Source organism: Pinus tabuliformis, chromosome 8 (assembly GCF_031772625.1).
Source record: "Pinus tabuliformis cultivar Carrire ecotype Pingquan chromosome 8, CPIR1, whole genome shotgun sequence".
Lineage (NCBI taxonomy): Eukaryota > Viridiplantae > Streptophyta > Pinopsida > Pinales > Pinaceae > Pinus > Pinus tabuliformis.
The window spans coordinates 215,756,218-215,776,254 of NC_142294.1; positions in this window are offsets into that span (position 1 = coordinate 215,756,218).

Consider the following 20,037-nt stretch of genomic DNA (forward strand, 5'->3'; position numbering starts at 1 on the left):
ATAAAAACTGTAAAAACAGAGGATTGGTTGTTGTTGTTGTTGTTGTGGTGAAAAAAAAAAACAGAGAAGAGGCAACAGAACTAGCGGAGGGTGCAGAGGCAACAGAAGCAGCAGAGATTGTAGAGGCAGCAGAAGCAGCAGAGGCAGAAGTAGCAGAACCAGTTTATATCAAGGTTGGGTTGGAGCCCAAGAGGTTGGAGCCTCAGAACTGAACAGGATTGAAGTCCTTGGGAGTTGGTGCTCCTAAAGTCCAAGATTGGTGTCTTGGCAAAATAGAGTTGGTGCTCTGGAAGGTTGGAGCCTCACTGAAGTCCAAGTTGGAGCTTGGCAACTATTCACAGTCAAATATACTTATATTGTATTTATTTCATTGCATTGTCTTGAGTCTTAATAAAAGCACTTATTCCAGCTGTCGATTTCTGTGTTCTATGTATACATATACATATCTATATATGCTTTTGACAATCACTAGAACAAAAATTAAGAAATACTAGTTCACCCCCCCCAGTATTTCCAACAAAAGGATCATGTGGAATCCTAAAGATGGATACTTTTACTTCTTGCAGCACTTCCTCAATACCATCAAATCCATCTTCAAACCTAAATGTCATCATGGACCCTTCACGTAGGATATCCCAATCAGCTCTCCCATGGTAAAGCTCTATGTCTATATACGAATTCATCGGTATAACATCTAGGGTATGACAGAATAGGTGAACCCACTTAGGTTGTGGCTTTTCTCCATAGGCCTGCATCCACTTGGCCAGATGCACGCATAGATCATCCTGTCCATTGTACTTGTTTGTCAATTGCATCTTAGGCTTCCAAAAGCCCCTCTCATCATTCTCCTACATTCGCACCAATCGTCAAAGCTTCCTTTGTGTGTAGCCCACCATCTCGCGGGCGTAGCACACAGTACCCAATCCAAGGCCTGGAAGTGTTGCTTTTCTGGCACCTCCCTTTCAAATGCATCCAAGAAGGTATCTACCTCATTCAAACCATCATACGTAGAAATATCTCTTACTTCTGCCGACACGCAATGTAACGAATGTTGAAATGTGGCAACAAGAATATTCCAATTTAATTTGTCCTTGAATTAAATTTTGAATTAAAATGGAATTTAGTCTTAACAGCTACTTGGAAATAATTAATTAAGTTATTTTGACTTAATTAGTTGGATAAATTCAAGTTAGAAGTCTTTCTGAAGTCATGCAAGAGTTATCCCTTAAATTAAAGAGATAAGATTGAGTTATACTTGTGTTGTAATCAGTTAACCCAGTTTACTGAGTTAAGTCCAGTAAAATTAGTTCCAAACTGTTTGAGGAACTAATGGTGAGCTAACAGTCAGTTGATGCATGCATGCACTCAACTAGTGTACTCATGTTAACTGAAGATTCCCTCATCAGAAACTCATGCATGTCTATTTTGAGAAAGACCCAGTTGAGATTAAAGACAAGGAAAGTGTACTATCAGTTGCATGTGTTTTCTTATAAAGAAAACTCATGCATGAAGTCAAGGCATCATTCCTTGAGGATTGCGCAGTTCTAAAAGTGTGCAAGATCAGAGTTTTCCACTTGGTTGAAGGATATCATCCCAGAGGAACAACACAAGGTAATAGGAGCTTGGAGGGAAGAGAGGAACGATGGAGAGCAGCCAAGATTTCCTGTGAGCATCTATGAGGATTGTACTGAGAGCTGGCTAGCTATGAGAGCCAAGGCTTTGTATAATTCCTATGTATTTCCACCTTGTATGATAATACAGATAGTAGGGTTTTTAGCTGAGGCTTTCCCCAAAGTATTTTCATGTGTATTGTGCATTGATTCTTCTTCTTCTAGTTATATTTTTCAGCTCAATCTTTAAGCTTCTGCAAATTAATAATAGAGTTAGGTTATAGTATTATGCTTTGATTTATATTGCATTATCGGGTTAACCTATAGCAGATTTTCTACATGGTATCGAGCTGGATTTGTAGAAAGTTTCTACATGGTATTAGAGCTATATTTGTAGTTGGTTTTGTAGAAATTTTCTACAAGGTATTGGAGCTATGAATAGTATACTCAGAAGAGAATTCAAAGTTTGAAGTTCGGGGTTGCAGGTGAAAATCAAATTCATATCATACTTCAAGGTTGTCTAATGGAGTTCTATGGCTTGAGACTCGAATATGCCTTGGAAGGTTGCTCGAATTACATAGCATGGAAATATAAAATGGATGTTGTATTAGAAGACAATGGCTTGAAGGAATTCATTGATCAAGAAATCCCAAATCCAGCTTCAACTAATGCATAAGAGTTGTCTAAGTGAAAGAAGTGTGTGGTGAAGGCAAGACGGATCATCCTTCAAGGAGTTCGAGACCATATTGTCTCAAGTCTCCATGGGAATGATACTCCATTTTCAATGTGGAAGACATTGAAGGACCTCTACCAAAATAGTAGCGACTAGAGGAAATTGGAGCTCAAGGATAAGCTTCAAAGAATCAAGATGGAGAAGGGCATTACTATTTCCACATATCTAAACAATCTCACCACCTGTAGAGATGAGCTTGGCAGTGTGGGAATAACTACTACAGATGATGATATGGTGAGCCTCGCTCTCCTTGGCCTTCCAAAGAGTTGGAATAGCTACTAGGACTGTGAATGGAAGGGAGAAACTATCGGATCGGGAACGACTGTGGTCAGATCTTATGCAGGAGGAGATCAGGAGGAGCACACGAGATGGTTCTTCATCCAAGGATGATGATGAAGAAAATATGACCTTAGAAAGTAAGGCAAGGAAAAGGAAGGGGAAGGCTTCCAATTTCAAATCAAATTCTTCTCATGGAAGGAAGAAGGGTGACATGCCTAAAGTAAGATGCTTTAATTGTCACGAGATGGGACATTATGTGACTAATTGCCCATCGAAGAAGTCCAAGAAGAAGATCCTCGGAAGGATCGGAAGGTGAGGCATTAGCCTCTCAGTTGGAAATGGAATTTACCCTCATCACATGCATGGTATCATCGATGATGGGTTGTGTCTGATATCTTGACAGTGGAGCCTCATTCCACATGACCAGTGACAAAAATGTATTTAGTGCCTTGTAGAAGAAAGACCTCAAGATGCACATAGAGATGGGCGACGATGGAAGGTATAGTGTTTCAGGAGTGGGAACAATTTCTTTTCAGAGGGAGCATGTAGCTCCTCTCACCTTGACATATGTGATGTTCGTGCCTGGACTGAAGAAGAACTTGGTATCGGTCGCGATGTTGGAGGAAAAAGGCTACAATGTTGTTTTTATTAAAGGAAAGGTGTTCCTAAGACACATAGCCACGGGTCAGAACAAGAGGATAGGGATTCGAGTGAAGAATCTCTATAAACTAGAGGTAGATGATTGTGCAACATTGAGTACAAAGCATAGGCGGTTGGGCCATTTGCATCATGGGGCTTTGAAGATAATGTAGCAGATATCTACAAGACTTCCCAAAGGTAAAATTTAGCAAGTTGACACATGCAAAGGTTGTACCTTCGGAAAGTACACCAAGTCTTCCTTTGATCGAGACAATCGAGTAGAGGCTATCTTAGAGCAAGTTCATACTGATGTATGTGGACCATTCTCGATGGCATCCACATTGAATCAAAGGTATTATGTGATTTTCATTAATGACTATTCTCGTAAATGCTAGATTTATTTCATGAAGAAGAAGGACCAAACCTTCACAAAGTTTTATGAGTTCAAATCTTTTGTCGAGAAAGCGTCAGGGAAGAAGATCAAGGCCTTGAGAAGCGACAACGATGGAGAATATGTCTCTCAAGAGTTTAAGGACTTCTGCGCAGCGGAAGGAATTAAATGAGAGTTGACAGCACCTCATAACCCATGCAGAATGGGATGGCACAGAGGAAGAAAAAAACTATTGTAGAGGAAGCACAGGCAATGTTGCATGACCAAGGCCTATCACTTCACTTGTGGGTTGAGGCATGCAACACAATGGTATATTTGCAAAATAGAAGCCTGCATCGCATACTTGGGATGAAGACACCAGAGGAAGATTTGTCTAGTAAGAGACCAGATATGGGTCACTTCAGAATCTTTGGCTCATTAATATATTTCCATGTGACCAAGGATGCACAGAAGAAGCTTGAGCTGACAACAGAGTTGGGGATATTTTTGGGGTACACTGATACACCTCATAACTATCGGGTGTTCTTTCCTACCAATTGGAGGACAATGGTTCACAGATATCTCAAGTTTGATGAGCAAAAGGCCATGCAAGTTTCCCTTGAGAGGGAGCCCCAACTACAAGATGTGGAGGAACTGTTGGTTCCTAAAGAGGAGGAGCCTTAGACTGATGCGAATTAGCCGCATGCAGAGGTTCCAAGAGTGGAGGCATCCACTCAAGCAGAGTCTTCCAAAGATGGATGGAAGCACACAAGAGAAGCTGACAGATTGTTGGAGGATGCGAGAGAGAATGTGGTAGTACCATCTTCTCAACGCAGACAGAGGAGGTCACCTAAGAGGTACACTGGATACATGGCCCTTGCTGGGGAATGTGTTGAGATCGAGCCATCTTCCTTTGAGAAAGCAGTGCAGCAACCGATTTGGGTTGATGTTATGGTGGAGGAGTATGACTCCATAGTTCGTAACAGTGTTTGGGACATGGTTTCGAGACCAGAGAACAAGTCAGTTGTGAGTTCTCGTTGGCTTTACAAGGTAAAGCAAGCTGCTAATGGTAGTGTGGAGAAGCATAAGGCAATATTTGTTGCCCATGGCTTTTCACAGGTCGAGAGGATCATGTTGCTGCAGTATATTTCGACAGAGGAGCAAGATGCTAACATTTTGACAAAGGCATTGTCAAAGTGTAAATTTGAGTTCCATAGAGACAGGATCGGGGTGGCAGATAATCCCTTTCTTGTTGAGAGGGAGTGTTGAAATGTGGCAACAAGAATATTCCAATTTAATTTGTCCTTGAATTAAATTGTGAATTAAAATCGAATTTAGTCTTAACAGCTACTTGGAAATAATTAATTAAGTTATTTTGACTTAATTAGTTGGAGAAATTCAAGTTAGAAGTATTTCTGAAGTCATGAAAGACTTATCCCTTAAATTAAGGAGATAAGATTGAGTTATATTTGAGTTGTAATTAGTTAACTCATTTTACTGAGTTAAGTCTAGCTAAATTAGTTCCAAACTGTTTGAGGAACTAATGGTGAGTTAACAGTTAGTTGATGCATGCATGCACTCAACTAGTGTACTCTAGTTAACTGAATATTCCCTCATCAGAAACTCATGCATGTCTATTCTGAGAAAGACCTAATTGAGATTAAAGACAAGGATAGTGTACTATAAGTTGCATGTGTTTTCTTATAAAGAAAACTCATGCATGCAGTCAAGGCATCATTCCTTGAGGATTGCACAATTCTGACAGTGTGTGAGATTAGAGTTTTCCACTTGGTTGAAGGAGATCATCCCAGAGGAACAACGCAAGGAAATAGGAGCTTGGAGGGAAGACAGGAAGGATAGAGAGCAGCCAAGACTACCTGTGAGCATCTGTGAGGATTGTACTGAGTTCTAGCTACCTGTGAGATCTAAGGCTTTGTATAATTCCTATGTATTTCCACCTTGTATGATAATATAGATAGTGGGGTTTTTAGCTGAGGTTTTCCCCTAAGTATTTTCAGGTGTATTGTGCATTGATTCTTCTTCTTTTGGTTATATTGTTCAGTTCAATCTTTAATATTCCACAAATTGATAGTAGAAGTAGGTTATAGTATTATACTTTGATTTATATTGCATTATCGGGTTAACCTACAATAGATTTTCTACAGTGACTTAGTCATCATATTACAATTCAGCGTAGTTACCTCATGTAACTAATTCTGCCATCATTATATTTCCTCATCAGAATCCAAAGTGCAGGAGCTCTCGTGCTCCCATGTAATCCGCCATCCACGGTGGGATTTACCCAGTCTTGGTCTCGCACTATTATCTTATAGATATAGTCCAAATCATCATCACTTTCATAGTCACAGACCAAATTCATGTAGTGTGATCCTTCAGGAGGGTCCAGGGGTATAATTACTCACAGTGACTTCTTCTCAAAGATCATTTTTCGCTTCTTCATATTAATTACCTCGTTCATGTCAGTAGCCCAATCAATTCCCAAGAGCGCGGGATAGGGATTGCTATGATTAACAATCTCTATCACTTCAAAGTCTGCAAGCGCGCTCGCTCCCTCAATATCCACAGATATTCCCTGCAATTGCCCCATGGGTATTATATTTTGTTGGTTTGCCATCCTTAGTTGAATTAGAGACCATTGCAGCGTAGGTCTCCCCATTCGCTCCCATGTATGTTTCAGTAGAACATTCACATATGATCTTAAATCCAAGATAACCTGATCCATTTCATATTCTCCAATCTGCGTGGTTAGTCTCATTTCTCATCCTATTCTTGTCTTATGTTTTCCCATCTTCTAGACTAAGTGCGGTTCTCCTGGCATGGTCCCAGCGCATTTGTTGATGAGTTCCTATAACCCTTTCACAGCCCTACTGTCACGCAATAACTTCATATAGGATTCCAGTAAAGTCCTGAGCATAGATGGGTCCATTTCCGGCTCCAGTTTATCTTTCCTTCCCGAAGTGGAGGCATCGGTGAAGCTCTTCTTAGCTTCCATGAATATTTCTTGAGCACACTCCAAATCAAACTCAACTTCTTTCATCGGAGCTTTTTGAACCCAAGTACTCTCTTCTAGATATTTCCACTTGACATCTCCTGTCGTGATTCCACTTCAGAGCATAATGTTTACATTTGGGTCTTCCTCACATGGCTCGGACCTCATCATCTGCAGGTTCTGAGTTGGGGGAGGCAGTAGCACTCCTTTGTCACATATCCTAGCTATCAACATAGGAAAATATTTTGTCTCATGATCAAATAGTGTACAATACTTGGACGACAGGCACATTGGATTCATGCAATCATGGGCATAGTGTCCTGGCCCTTCACAATTGTAGCAAATCAACTATCTGTGACCTCTACCAGGTCATCCTCCACCTCGACCTCGTTCGCACCCTTCAAATTATGTCTGCACCATTCCTGCATTCTGGTCAAGGGGCTGCGTTTTGGCCTAAACTCTATAGGTGGGAGTTCTATCCATAATCAGTTCATAGCTTCTACAAGTATGCTCATCGTGTCCCACCAACCTACAAAAGTTGCAGAACAACTATTGCAAATTTTGTGTATACTTATCTAACAAGTGATAATTGTCCGTAGCATGTTTTCCTATTATTTGACAGATAGTGCACCACAAAGTAGGCGTCAAGCTAGGTCCTGCTTGAGCTTCCATCCTTAAAGGAATATGTCCTCCTCCTGCAAGGTAATTGGTAAAAATAGGGCAGTGGTCTTTGTCATGACCCTAAATCTTGCATTTCACACACCATACTTCTTCGCGCACTTCAAGTCAAACCATTCTATCTTGTTTCAGACTCTGCATCTCAAGGCACAAATTCTTCAGTTGCGCATGAATCTGCTAAACTCCTAGGGTATGATCCTACATCAGGGTCTCATGTAGCCTCATAGCAATTTCTAAGGCCTCTGCTTGAGTTGTTATATTCTGCTGCGATAGCACACTCCTTAAATGTGGGAGTAGCGAAGCTACAAACCACTCATGATGATGTCCATATGTCATATTCATATTGGGTTCGCGGATCGTACATTTTAGCCTTTGATCTAATTACCAAGGAGTCTTACCTGGTAACATTATGATCTCTTTAAATCCCATAATCGACTATGCTTCAGATTTAGGCCTGCTAAATTCTCTATTTAGCATTGTCTGGATATCCGCGACTCTCACATTTGGGTTATCATTGGAGTACTTAATATACTAGGTCAGTGCGCAATCCTTCAAGGTGCTAACCAGCGTTGCTTTCTTAATATGGTCATTTTTAACACCTTGCGCTTCCCATACAGCCCTTACAACGAATCAGAATTGGTCTGAATCCTCATTTCCCAAACCTTTGAACATAGACAGCTTCAATGTGTTTGCCATACTGACTCGCGGTGGTGGTGGAGTTGGTACAGGTGAAGATGGAGGTGATGGTGGTGAAGCTGGTGGTGGTGTGGGTAGAGGTGGGATTCGTGGAATTCTTTGTCTTATCAGATGAATATCACTTTGCGGAGATACCTTTGCAAGCTCTTCCTCATCCCCTTACGGAGGTGAAATCAAGGGGCTATTTTCTAGACCCTTATTTCCTTCGTTCTTGTAAACCTTTCTGCTTCGCGTGGCTCCGAACATCAAGGTAACTGCATAACCCTCTTTTGGCATAATAGTGTTTTAATCCAAGTATTCAGAGACTTTACGTACATACCTTGCGGCCCTTCGAGAAAGCATCGTTCTGCCTCACTATAGCTAACTAAGGTGTCAACCATGAACTGAGTAACGAATCCTCCTACAATACGATCGAGCCAATGATCAACATCATGTGCAATCTTATCCTCTGATGCTTCCAATCTTCGCACTAGCTCTGGGGTCCACACAATAAGAGCGTCAAGCTTCCACCTTCCTTGGCTATCTGCTAGCTTCGCGATCCACTCGTATAGCTCAGTAGGGCAGGACACGAAAAAGATTTCATGGATCTTCGCGTACATGTAGTTGTCTAACCACTCTTCTTTTCATAGTCACCAGTTTCTATTCTCTCCCACCGCGAACTCGTGAATTCTTTTATTCAATCAGCCTTCTATTTCTTTCTTAGTTGGATTCCAATGATACGACATCACACATATCTTATTCAGATTCTGGTCCCGAAAACAAAACCATTTGTTGGCTTATGGGGGCTTGACCCAGGTTCAGAGTTATTTAGCCAAACAAATCCCTACACTACTGGCCCTTTTGGCATCAGCCCGCAGAGCGTGGACTGAAGTCTCACCCAAAGTAGTATGGGGGGATGCTGGAACCAAGTTTCTGCACCCTTGAGATGGATGTGATGTCAATTTAGTCCAACTATGCCTGCCTTCATGTAGGTTGCTTCACACCCTTTTCTAACCTTCAGTATCTTCCCGATCTGTTATAATCAGCTTTCACACAGCCCTAACTAGGGCCTGAAGTCCTTTCGTGCTACTAGGGTAGCAATATGCACTATTTCCCCAAACTACGTTAAGTGTCTTACTTATCTTCTTAACATATCTTTAGTTAACTTCGCGTAAATAGATGTTCGTGCTTACGTTCACTTAACCAATACAATTATACATAATCGCGCATCATATAAGCATTAAAAGTGAAATTCATACCCAATATAACAGATGCATAAAACAAGGAATAAAGACACGGAATTGATAGAAACTTCTCTTTATTAATGCTTCCAGATAAGTACAGACTCGACTCCCCCTACGCACTCAGCTGTAGGGGTCCGTGCACTCGGCTGCAGACTACTAGGCCTTTGCGCACTCAGCTACAGAGCCTCTTCCTACTCTAGGACCCAAACCTAGACTTTACACTTCAGTTCTATCTCACATACATCATATGTTCATATTTTCTCTACCTGATCTAGATTTAAATAGGAACGCAACAAATTACAAAGATAACCATAAGCACAAAGATGCAGCAGAAATAATACTTCATTTCATTAATGTAAAATATTGAAATATGATTACAAACAGAAATGCAAATAAACCAGCTAGGGTGATGGTAGCTTATCTCTGAGAAGAGATGTGGCAGCTACATGCCTCTGAACTACCTTACAATGAGGCTCAAGGGCCTTTTTATTATTGAACAATAAGAGCAAACCCTAAAAAACCAAAACCCTAACCTGAGGAGATGTAACACCAAGAGTTTATGGGCCCCGTTGGGGTGTATTGGACAACCAACTTCCCAAGGTTGCGACTTGGTCATATTATCTATGTTTGGCGCACATGATAACCCATTGGAAATATCTCACCAAGGGCTACGAAAAGAAGATGATTTTAGGCAAAAGATCATTTGTGGTAGATTTCCAAAAAAACTACATTTAGGGCCTCAAAACGGCTCCAAAAGTTTAGAACCTGAAAAACTACTAAAAATAGTAAACTATGCTACAATTAAGGAAACTGAAAAACTAAAAGAAGCAATGGTGGGGGTCTAAGTGGAATTGGAGGGTGGCCACCAATATCCAACTGGATCACTACCATAGATGCTTTAACTACTTAGAGCTTCTTTCTATTTATACAATCCCATGGTCCATGGACCATGGGTAGATATTCGACAACCGACATTATATTAACAAAATAAGGGCAGACAACCCTATGAATCTCTTACAACTACGTGATTTGCGCCCACAAAATGTGGAGTCTTTACATTGGAATTACAAAATTGACCAAAATCCACGCTCTAAGCCCCAAAACTTCCCATGGGGGATCCCTCACCCACCATAGGCTCATGCGAAAGACATGGCTTCTTTGAATAATACATGAGTTGCGCATTGTTCCTCTACACGCTTTAAAGGAACCTAATGCACTGGTGTGCCACGCTGCCCGAAAAGTCTATTCACTCTCTTGTTCATCTGGTTACAGAGATAGACCGTGCTTTCAATCTCTTTGACCATGAACCACTTGATCAAGAAATTTTGAAATTAAAAGCACTCAATGAATTCATTGATCAGTTTTACACACTCTTTTGTAATCTTGCTTATTGATTTCCTGGAGATGAAATTGATTGGGAATTTCTTTATGGAAGATTTGAGTATCTTCTTCACATATTCGAACCCTACTCAGAACACTTCGATGATGGAGCTACGCAATCACAAGCAGACACAATTGTTGTCACAAGTGACTGTCTACCTTCGCCTCATCAAAAATCTCCACCACTGCGGAGTGATGTGGGAAATCATGCACACACCTCTGTTGAACTGTCACATCCTCCCGCCCCACCTGCTCTTGATATTTGCATAGATTTTACTTGCAATCCTGTTGGTTGTCACGTGGACTCATTCCCTCAACCTCCGTCCTCACATTCTCTTGATCCTCTAGATTGTACTCTCTTGTGTTCTCCAATTCCGAACTCCTCACTTGGTGTGAATGAGGATCAAGTTGTCGACGGAGTTGGTGTTATGTAGCCAACTTACGCCATCGTTCATGATGAGTGTGTGCGGGAATCTAAAGAAGAATCTGCAGTGAAGGATGACTCCCTTCTAGCTGTGCCTCATCTGTTTCATCCTGGCATCGCTTGTGATTCTTCCACTATTGATTTCCCCAATGAAAACTCATATCCAAATGATTCTACTTTTGATTATTCACAGGACACGTCAGATGTTAGTTTGTCATTACAGTGCAGAGAGGACACATCTTCCTTTTAAAATCCATCCAATTAGTCATCTATATTTCTTGAAAACACAAAGGGTGAACAATTTGCTTCTCATCTACCCCTCTACCTAATTCATCAAATCATGAGGTTGCCAACAAACATCTTGAATTTTCTGATCTTGGTTTTCATGATCTATCCACTTCTTCATCCAATCATGAGGTTGGTTTAATCATTGTTAATCTATCCAAGACACTAGCCTACAATGATCTGTCTGTCAACGAAGTCGAAACACTGCAGACTGTCGAGGCACTTCATCCCGAGCTAATGGTTATGTCAGGCCCTCGCTATCTTAAGGTTGGTTTCACTTCTGGTCAGGAAATTGTTGAAACACCCAAGGCTCCTCATCACTCTCTATTTTGCATTGAAGATCAATCAAACAACCAGATTTTGCTTCCCCCACTTGAAATACACGATCCCGTCACTCATGTGTTGGACGCATCTTACACAACAAGAACACATGCACAACATAAGTGGTCTACCTTTCTCACATTTTCTTGCACGTCACAGTCAAGAGAATGCACACACTCAACATCTGTGTGGAGTATAACATAGCACCATGGTAGCTCCACAGAGTGCATGTCATGCGCTTTCACTCATCTTTGTTCTGTGGTCTCTTCTAAACTCAGAGTGTGTTTATCTTGTTGAGAATGCAACAAGATGATGGAGCTTAGTGGAAAGGAGTCGCCTTCACTAAGTGGGCCCGCGTGCAAATTATGGTGCAAAGTCTATTTTTAGACATATGCATCAAGGTCTATGAGTTGCAGGATGTTGTTTATGGATGATTGGTCATGTTGGGAAAAATATATGGACTTCTATTTTTTGGTTCACAACAAGAGTGATCAAAGTCTATTTTTAGACTGCTAGGTTAAAAATAGAAAAGTCAAATATTATTGTCTCATAATAATATTTAGACTATAAACTTTATCTTATCCTCTTGGAGCACTTTAGTTTGAGCTACATATGTGGCACATGCAGCTGTCAAAAGGAAAAATGCTTTTCTTGTGAGTCAGTTGAGCTATTGCATGCAGGACATTAGTTAGAACTCATGCATGTGAGTTCTGTGGAGTTGGATGTGGAGTTGATGGAGTTGTGTTCAGTTTGACTTTGTTAAACTAGTTGTAATTAGTCTAACTGCAAATATACTAGTGATAAGTGATGTGAATTAATTGATTAAATTAATTCACTAATTATTAACTCATAATGCAACTGAAGAATACATCAGTTAACTCAGTGCATGTATAGTTCAATGGAGACAGGTGTTAGAGGTTGAGATTGCTATCAGTTGTGACTATAGTTGTGCATGAGGTCTTGCACAAGCAATATATTGAGTATGCCCATGAGGATTGCCCAGTATATGCCTAGTAGAATAGCCTGTGCTCACATGATTTTCCAGTGTGAGTGATTCTCAGCAGGTATTGTGCAATAGAGGCAGGCAAAGTAGCAGAGGAGATTTGAACCTGTGACTTGTTCGGGTCTAAGCTAGTTTTGTGTGTAACAGGTGGAGATAGTACTGAGTACTTGAGAGGAGTATTGTACTATGTAATGTTACATGTTCTCAGTCATTAATATATAGATAGTGTGGGGTTTTCAGCTGTAAGCTTTCCCCGGGCTACATATTGTGTTAATGTGTGCATGCTATTGATGTTTCATTGTTTTTGATGCTGCTAAATTGTTGATCAACGTAGAGGAGCTTATGTATTGTGCATGTATTCCGCAATAGTGCATGATCAGGATAATATCTGTTGAATACATGTTTATTATTCAAAATTTCTACATATCTTCAGTGTTATATCTTTCTTGTTTGATGGTTCAGATAGTTATCTTGTTCGTGAACCTTACCTTCACCAACATGGGTCAACCAATGCACCAGTGGCCGCATTGGAAGTATCACTTCATGTGTGATGACCCATGCACTGTTAGCTTAGGAGTATGAGTAATGTTTTCTTTTGGCTTGTTTGCTTGCATGCTTGTTTCCTTGCTTGGTTGGTTTGTTTGTCTTCTTGCATGTTTTCTTACTCGCTTTTCTTTTGCTTTTTCTTTTGCTTTTGCTTTGCTTTGTTGTTTGTTTTCTTGTTTTGTTCATAGTTTAGTTTCGCATGAAACCATGTATGACTCTTGAAATAAGCTGGGTAAAGTACAATAGGACTTGTACAACTATCAACATTTGGTTATCTGTTGTATGCTCTCTTATGTAAGAACTTGTTATCTTCACTCCATGATACATCAATGGAAAATACGTATTGTTCAAAGTGAAACTTGGTGAAAAAACAACACTTGCATGCTAACTAGTATCAGCTACTCTAGTCGGTTGTTTTTGGTTTAATCCTTGTCAGCCCAGTCAAGTAGAGTAAGGTGAGGGGGAAAACCTTAACAGGCACATCAGCAGTATAATAAACTACTTCTTTGCAGGAACAACCTATTCTGCTATCAATAAGTTGGGATCCCTCTTCTGCCTCTGAAATGAATAAGTGTTATTCACAGTTATGAAAATAAAAAAAAAAAGGAAAAAAAAGCGAAAAAAGTTGGAAAAAAAATGAAAAATGAATAAGGCGAAAGAAGAGAAGGGCTTCTTGTGCAGACAGCTAATGCAAGTAAATCTGGTGGGGTACTGACCAACCTCGCTAGCAGTGGAGCCATGCTTGTATTCCTATGTGACTCTGTCGAGGTACTATCCAGGCCTGCTAGCAGCGAAGCAACACCAGAGATGAAACTAAGACTCTGACGACCAGACTACATGTGCACCAATATACCCCTCAACCCCAATCGAAAAAACTATGATTCCTTGGTTTGGAACGTGTGCCAATTGACCAAGAGCTTGACATATGCTCCTTCTTACAATGAAGCTAGTGTGGAAACCAAGAGGAGTTGGGAACTGAACAATACTTCCGGAGGTGTTATACTTGCTTTTCACAAACAAGGTCCATTCAGAGAGCTCGAGTTCTACTAGTGTGTTGCCAAGTGTTGCAGTGGCTATAACCACCCTCCAAAATTTTTCCTTAGCTTCATTTTGGAGCTTCCATACCAACCCTTCACAACAACATGTCATGCTTCGTCAAGTACACAAGTTTCATTGCCTTTCTTGCAAAAAGGCAACCTGTCTATCAGACCTTGATGCATTCCTCTCACAGGTTGTTCATTCGGACTTTGGTCTAGAAGTAGGATAAGCATCTCCTTCAATAATTTGCACAAATCTAGAGGGAAACCAGCCCTCCCTCCAGAAATTGTGCAATCCTGAATAGAAGCCTGCTGGGCCCCAAAATTGCACAATTCTATTGAGCAAGATTCACCCCAAAAATTGCGCAATCCTTCCCAACTAGACTTCTCAGCCCAGAATTTGTGCAAATCTGGGTAGCAGTCAACTGCTCTGCCTAGAAATTGCACAAATCCTCTGAGCAACCAACCCAGCTCCCAGCCAGAAATGCGCATTTTCTCCCAGCAGTTGAGCAACCTCTTGCATGTGTAGCTAAGTTGACTAGTTCCCTCTGGGAAACATTTAAAGGCATCCATTGGATGCATGGGATGCTTTTCCAAAGGCAGCATGTAGAGGCATCGCTTGTTTCAGGGACCTATTTTTGTTAATTGGAGGTTACATGTAAGGATCATTTCAGAAACCTCCCACCAAGTGTCACTCTCCCTAGATTTGTGGCATGCACATCACAACCTCGATTTTATCAAAACTCATCAACTGGACACTGTAGAGCTCATTCCTCACATAAAACTTCTAGCTTTGACATACCACATCACATCTAGGAGATGTTGGCACATTCAACTCAACTATTTTTGGGTAACCCTGCCTTCCATGTCTTGTGTTGCATTTCTGGCACTTTTTTTGTTTCGCTTCATATGAATGTTTTCTACTTGATTTTAGTGAGAACCTACTTTCATTTTGATCCATAATAGCTTGTATTAGGACCATTTCAGTTTTCTTTGCTATCTCACTGTTGTCTCATGCATTACACTGTTTCGCACGAACAATCACCCATTCAGAGAATCACTTCACCCACATGCATATTGATATGTTTACCGAATCTTTCATTTAATGTTTGCATGCATGATCAATCACTTTTTCTTTCACTTAGTGTCTCCATGCATTCACTTCCCATTTTCTTTCAGTCGTCCGTCGGCGAGTCTGGCCAACCTTGGCTCGGACTCTACCTTCACTGAGACAACATTACACAATCTGGGGAAGGAAGGCTCTGTCTTCCTCTCCATAAATGCACATTTCTACCTAGGCACTGTCCTCCAGGACTTTTTTGAGCATTTCTGAGGGACAGTGACTGCTAGCCCAGAAAATTGCGCAATGCAGTCCCTGAGCCTACAGTCACTCCCAATTGGAATTGCGCATTACACAATTCCAGCTGTCAGCAGCTAGACTGGACTATGCATTGCATAGTTCCAATAGTCATTTAGCCTCCCAGAAGCCCAAACTATTCCTTGCCCAGTTTTGGCACTCAATCTGCCGACCTCCCAGCTGAAATTACGTGACCTTCATGATCAATCACCGAGGTATGTTGCAAGTTAGTTCTCAAGTTCATTTTGGTTTTAGGATGACAGATTGCTTACCATGAGTATTTCCATGTCTCCAGGTATCAAAGGTGTTCATCTACCTCTCAACAACACATGTACAATGGTTTCCAAGAGAGCAGAGTCAAAGACACCATTTAGAGCACACTTGGGGATGTAGTTGATCAGGTGTATATGAGCTTGCCTACTCACAAAGACATCAAGATGTTCATAGGTAAGGACATCAAGATATGACAGCAACATCATGAACAACATCTGAAGGTAGCATACCGAATGCAACTGATGCAAGACGAAGGTTGTTGACAACACAGAGGTGGAACAAAGTTCCAAGCTCAAGCAGATCCACTAATGATGAAAGAAACTTTGAAGACTTAGGATTTGAGGTGACGACATGACGTGAATATCATGCAAAGATAGAGAATGGAACAAATAAGGAGTTGCATGTACTAATGTAGCAACTCAATAAAGAAAATGAAGCTGCACGGACAAGCAAATGAGTTGCAGCAGTAACAGGAACAGCAGGGGACACAACATGCACTGACAAATGAAACTACACCTGTAAAAGTTATAGATCTATCCCAGAAGCTGGCACAGAGCATACATGGTGAGAAGGGTTGTTTATCGCATGCAAGGGATTCAACAACATGGATGTCATTGTGCGCACACATATGATCCAGCCCATTCAGCACACTTACCAAGGCAAAGACAAGAAGCAAGTCTGACTGAAGCTGAGCATGTAGTTGATAGTTGATGGGAATGACCACTAGCACACACTGAAATATTGACACACACACTATGCATCAGTGTGTTGCTGGTTCAGTTGCACCAAGAAGACCATGCGCATGCTAGTAGATGAGTTGGATGAAGGAGCCACACCAATGCACCCAGATGTAATGGAGGAGAGAGTTTGCTTCAACAAGATATCACCATGAGTGTTTGCACACCATCACGAATGACCAAGCTTGGCATCAACTCACCACCTTCACCATCACAAGCATGTTAAAGAGTTGGTCTCACCACAACGAACCAAGTGTCAGTGATCTTTTGCATGGCTTGCTCTAGCGATTTCATCTCACATGAGCACATGTGCATTGTAATGTAATGTCGTGTCAAGCGGAAATTCAAGTGTCAATAGTTGGATGTAACATCGATAGAGTAGATGAAGAGTCATGAGTGTAGATGAACCATCACAAAGGGGAATGTCAAGGTTCACCCCACCCTTTGCTAGAAATAGAACTTCATAACTCATTGTAATGGCTTTTGGTCAGCCAAGCTTCTGATAAGACTATCTTGGAGAGAGCTTGGACAGTATTATAATGAGCCTTGGCTTCTCCACTATGTAGAGCTAGTACATCTCTTTAGAGGAGCAAGTGGATGTGGCTGTAACGTACCACTATTAGGACTAGTGGTTGGATATGGATGTATTGTATGAATGGAACTTACACTTTTTTATATAATAAGAGCCCAAATGTTTCATGCATATGTTGTATTGTGTTCTATGCTATCCAGTTTATGCTAAATGATATATGTATTTTCTTTCTTACACATGCATATATGGACTATTCTGTATGAGTATGTACGAATCGTTCTAAAATGTGTTGTTGGTTTAACCATCACTTTGGATTGCTTTCTAACTCACTTTCCAACTCGTGATGCATATTTTATCGTGTGCTCCCTTCCAAGCTGAGTACTATTACAGGTTTTCAAGGGGCGCACTCATCTCAACCCCCATGTGTTAGAACCTCTCATGCACCTTCCTTGACTCACTGCAGCTGTCACACCCTTGGTACCAAAAGAGTTATCTTACTTGCCTTTGTGTGAAATCCCAGTCAAGACATTACCATATGACCTACTATTGGGACTCCTACACCAAATGGTCTGAGGTTTAATTTGGAATTCTTACTAGGGAGATCCCCTTACATGTTGGCGGGTCCAGCACCGTCGACAAGTATGATTTTCAAAAAAAGTGAAATCATCATGAGAAACATACATGAAGTCAGAGAATTACTTTTTACCTCACAGGCATCACGTTGCATCTTTTCGAAGGCCTTGTTCTAGCTTGCAACTGGCATATCAACCTCTATTTCTCCTCTTTCTCTTCCTGTAGAAGCCTCCTTAATTCAGCAAGCTCTGCTTGAAGACTTCGATCGTTTCACTTTAATTCTTTCAAGGTTGCCTTTGTAGTTTGGAACTGAAGATGCAGTCGATTCTTCTCCTCTTTCTCTTCTCATAGAATCATATTCAATTCAACGTTATCTACTTGAAGAGTCTAGTTGATATCCTCATTCAAAAGATGAGAAGATGATGAAGGCGATGAACATTCACTGGAAGATGTGGATGAAGTATTTCTTTATGCATCTTCTTTCTCTCATCTCTCATAAGATTCATACAACATGTCCACCATTTTGGACATCCTTAGCATGGCCTCCTACATTTCTTTGCCATCCTCCATTGCTGCAAGTTCAATTGTTCGTGCTCGCAATTCACATCAACGAGAAGACCTCTTTGATACCAAACTTGATCCGGGTTCCTTTAGCTACATGAATTAGCCAAGATCTTTTATTTTTGTGATGTTGTTAGAATATAATTTTCAAGAGCATAAAAGAAAATATGTGCATGCTTAAACAAGAGGAAACATGACAACAATCAACAAGTAAATACATGAGACATTTGATAACGGATTTCATCCAGTGTGGACTACGACTCTGGGCTCAGTCTCAAGGTGGTGTTGGCCACTTCATATAATGCTGGAAATGATGAATATGTACATGGACAACACTTTGTCATAGCAAGGTCATATGCCCTCAAACAAGAGTCACTTGTATCTCCATGAGACGTTCCTCTTACATGAATTCTCACTCAAGAAGGCTTCCTCTCAGCATGACAACTTAACATGATCTCACACGATGTGGCAATGAGTATCCCTTCAACATAGTTACACACGGATGTCAACAACAAGACATAGAATGACAAGCTAAATACATATCACACAATGTGGAAAAAGAGATCCCACAACATAACATCAAATAGGGATCTCAAAACATAATACATCATCTCAGCAATTATGAAGGAAAGCATGACATCACTGATTCATGTACCTTCACCACTGAAGTTGGCAAAAAAATGGAAGGCTCAACTACAAAAACTGGTAACACTACTAAATTTCTGTCCTTAAGAAGTGTAAAATCGACTATCCATTTGTCGAATTCCGACACCATCAAAATCTGGGCCTGTAGGAATCTTTTAGATTCCCCATGATTCTCCAAAGATTCTGTTCTCTGGGATGACTGTAGATCTGCCTCTCAAATCATGAATCTAATCTCGCCATCATGATCCTTGCATGCTTCCTAGACTTTTAAGTATAAAGTTGGCTACATTTTCACTGTGGCAAATTTTAGCCTCCAAGGGATTTGGAATATTCCATCAAAGATTCTTCACACAGATTTTTATTTTCCAGGAATCTACAAATCTATTACTTAGATGGTGATTCTAATTTCACCATCAGGTTCCCTGCAAAATTCCAGATAAAATGATTGTAAACTTCATATCATTCTGACAAAATGAAAATTTACCTCCCCATGGAATCTTTTAGGCATCAAGGAATATTCTCTAAGAATCCATCTCGAAAAGTGTGCCATCAATCTGCCTCTTGGAACTGTGTCATGGTTCCATAACTTCGTAGTTCCACCTGTCTGCTCCCTCCTAGACTCACGATTCCACCCCCCAATTCCCAAAATGTTGGTGTGCTATCTGCTCCGCAAGTCCTCCTCATGCAATTAAATTTGTGGCTTATATAATTCAAAAGTGGTGGAAATTTAAATGAATTTCCATTGGTGCATTGGTTAGGGTGGAAGTAATAAGGTAAGAAGATCGGGAAATCAAATCTTGTCGCTACCAAAATCGGCGCCCATGTTATAGACATTTTTGTGCCTCACAGCATGGAGCATGAAATGTCGATAATTACGGGGATCCAAAGTCCCTAAACATGTTGTTCTTACCCCTAGAGGAACAAGGTCAGCAAACCACAGCACTTCCTATCAGTTCTCCACCTGAAAACACTCAAAAACAGGCTATTTTTCGATCATGTCAGCTGCTCCACTGAGCATCTGCGCTGAATGTCAACTGCTCCTCCTTGTACCTGCGCTGAAAGTCAAATCCAATGAAGGCTACCTGTGCTGGGCGAGATTGGCCAAGTGGCACAGTCATTCTGCAA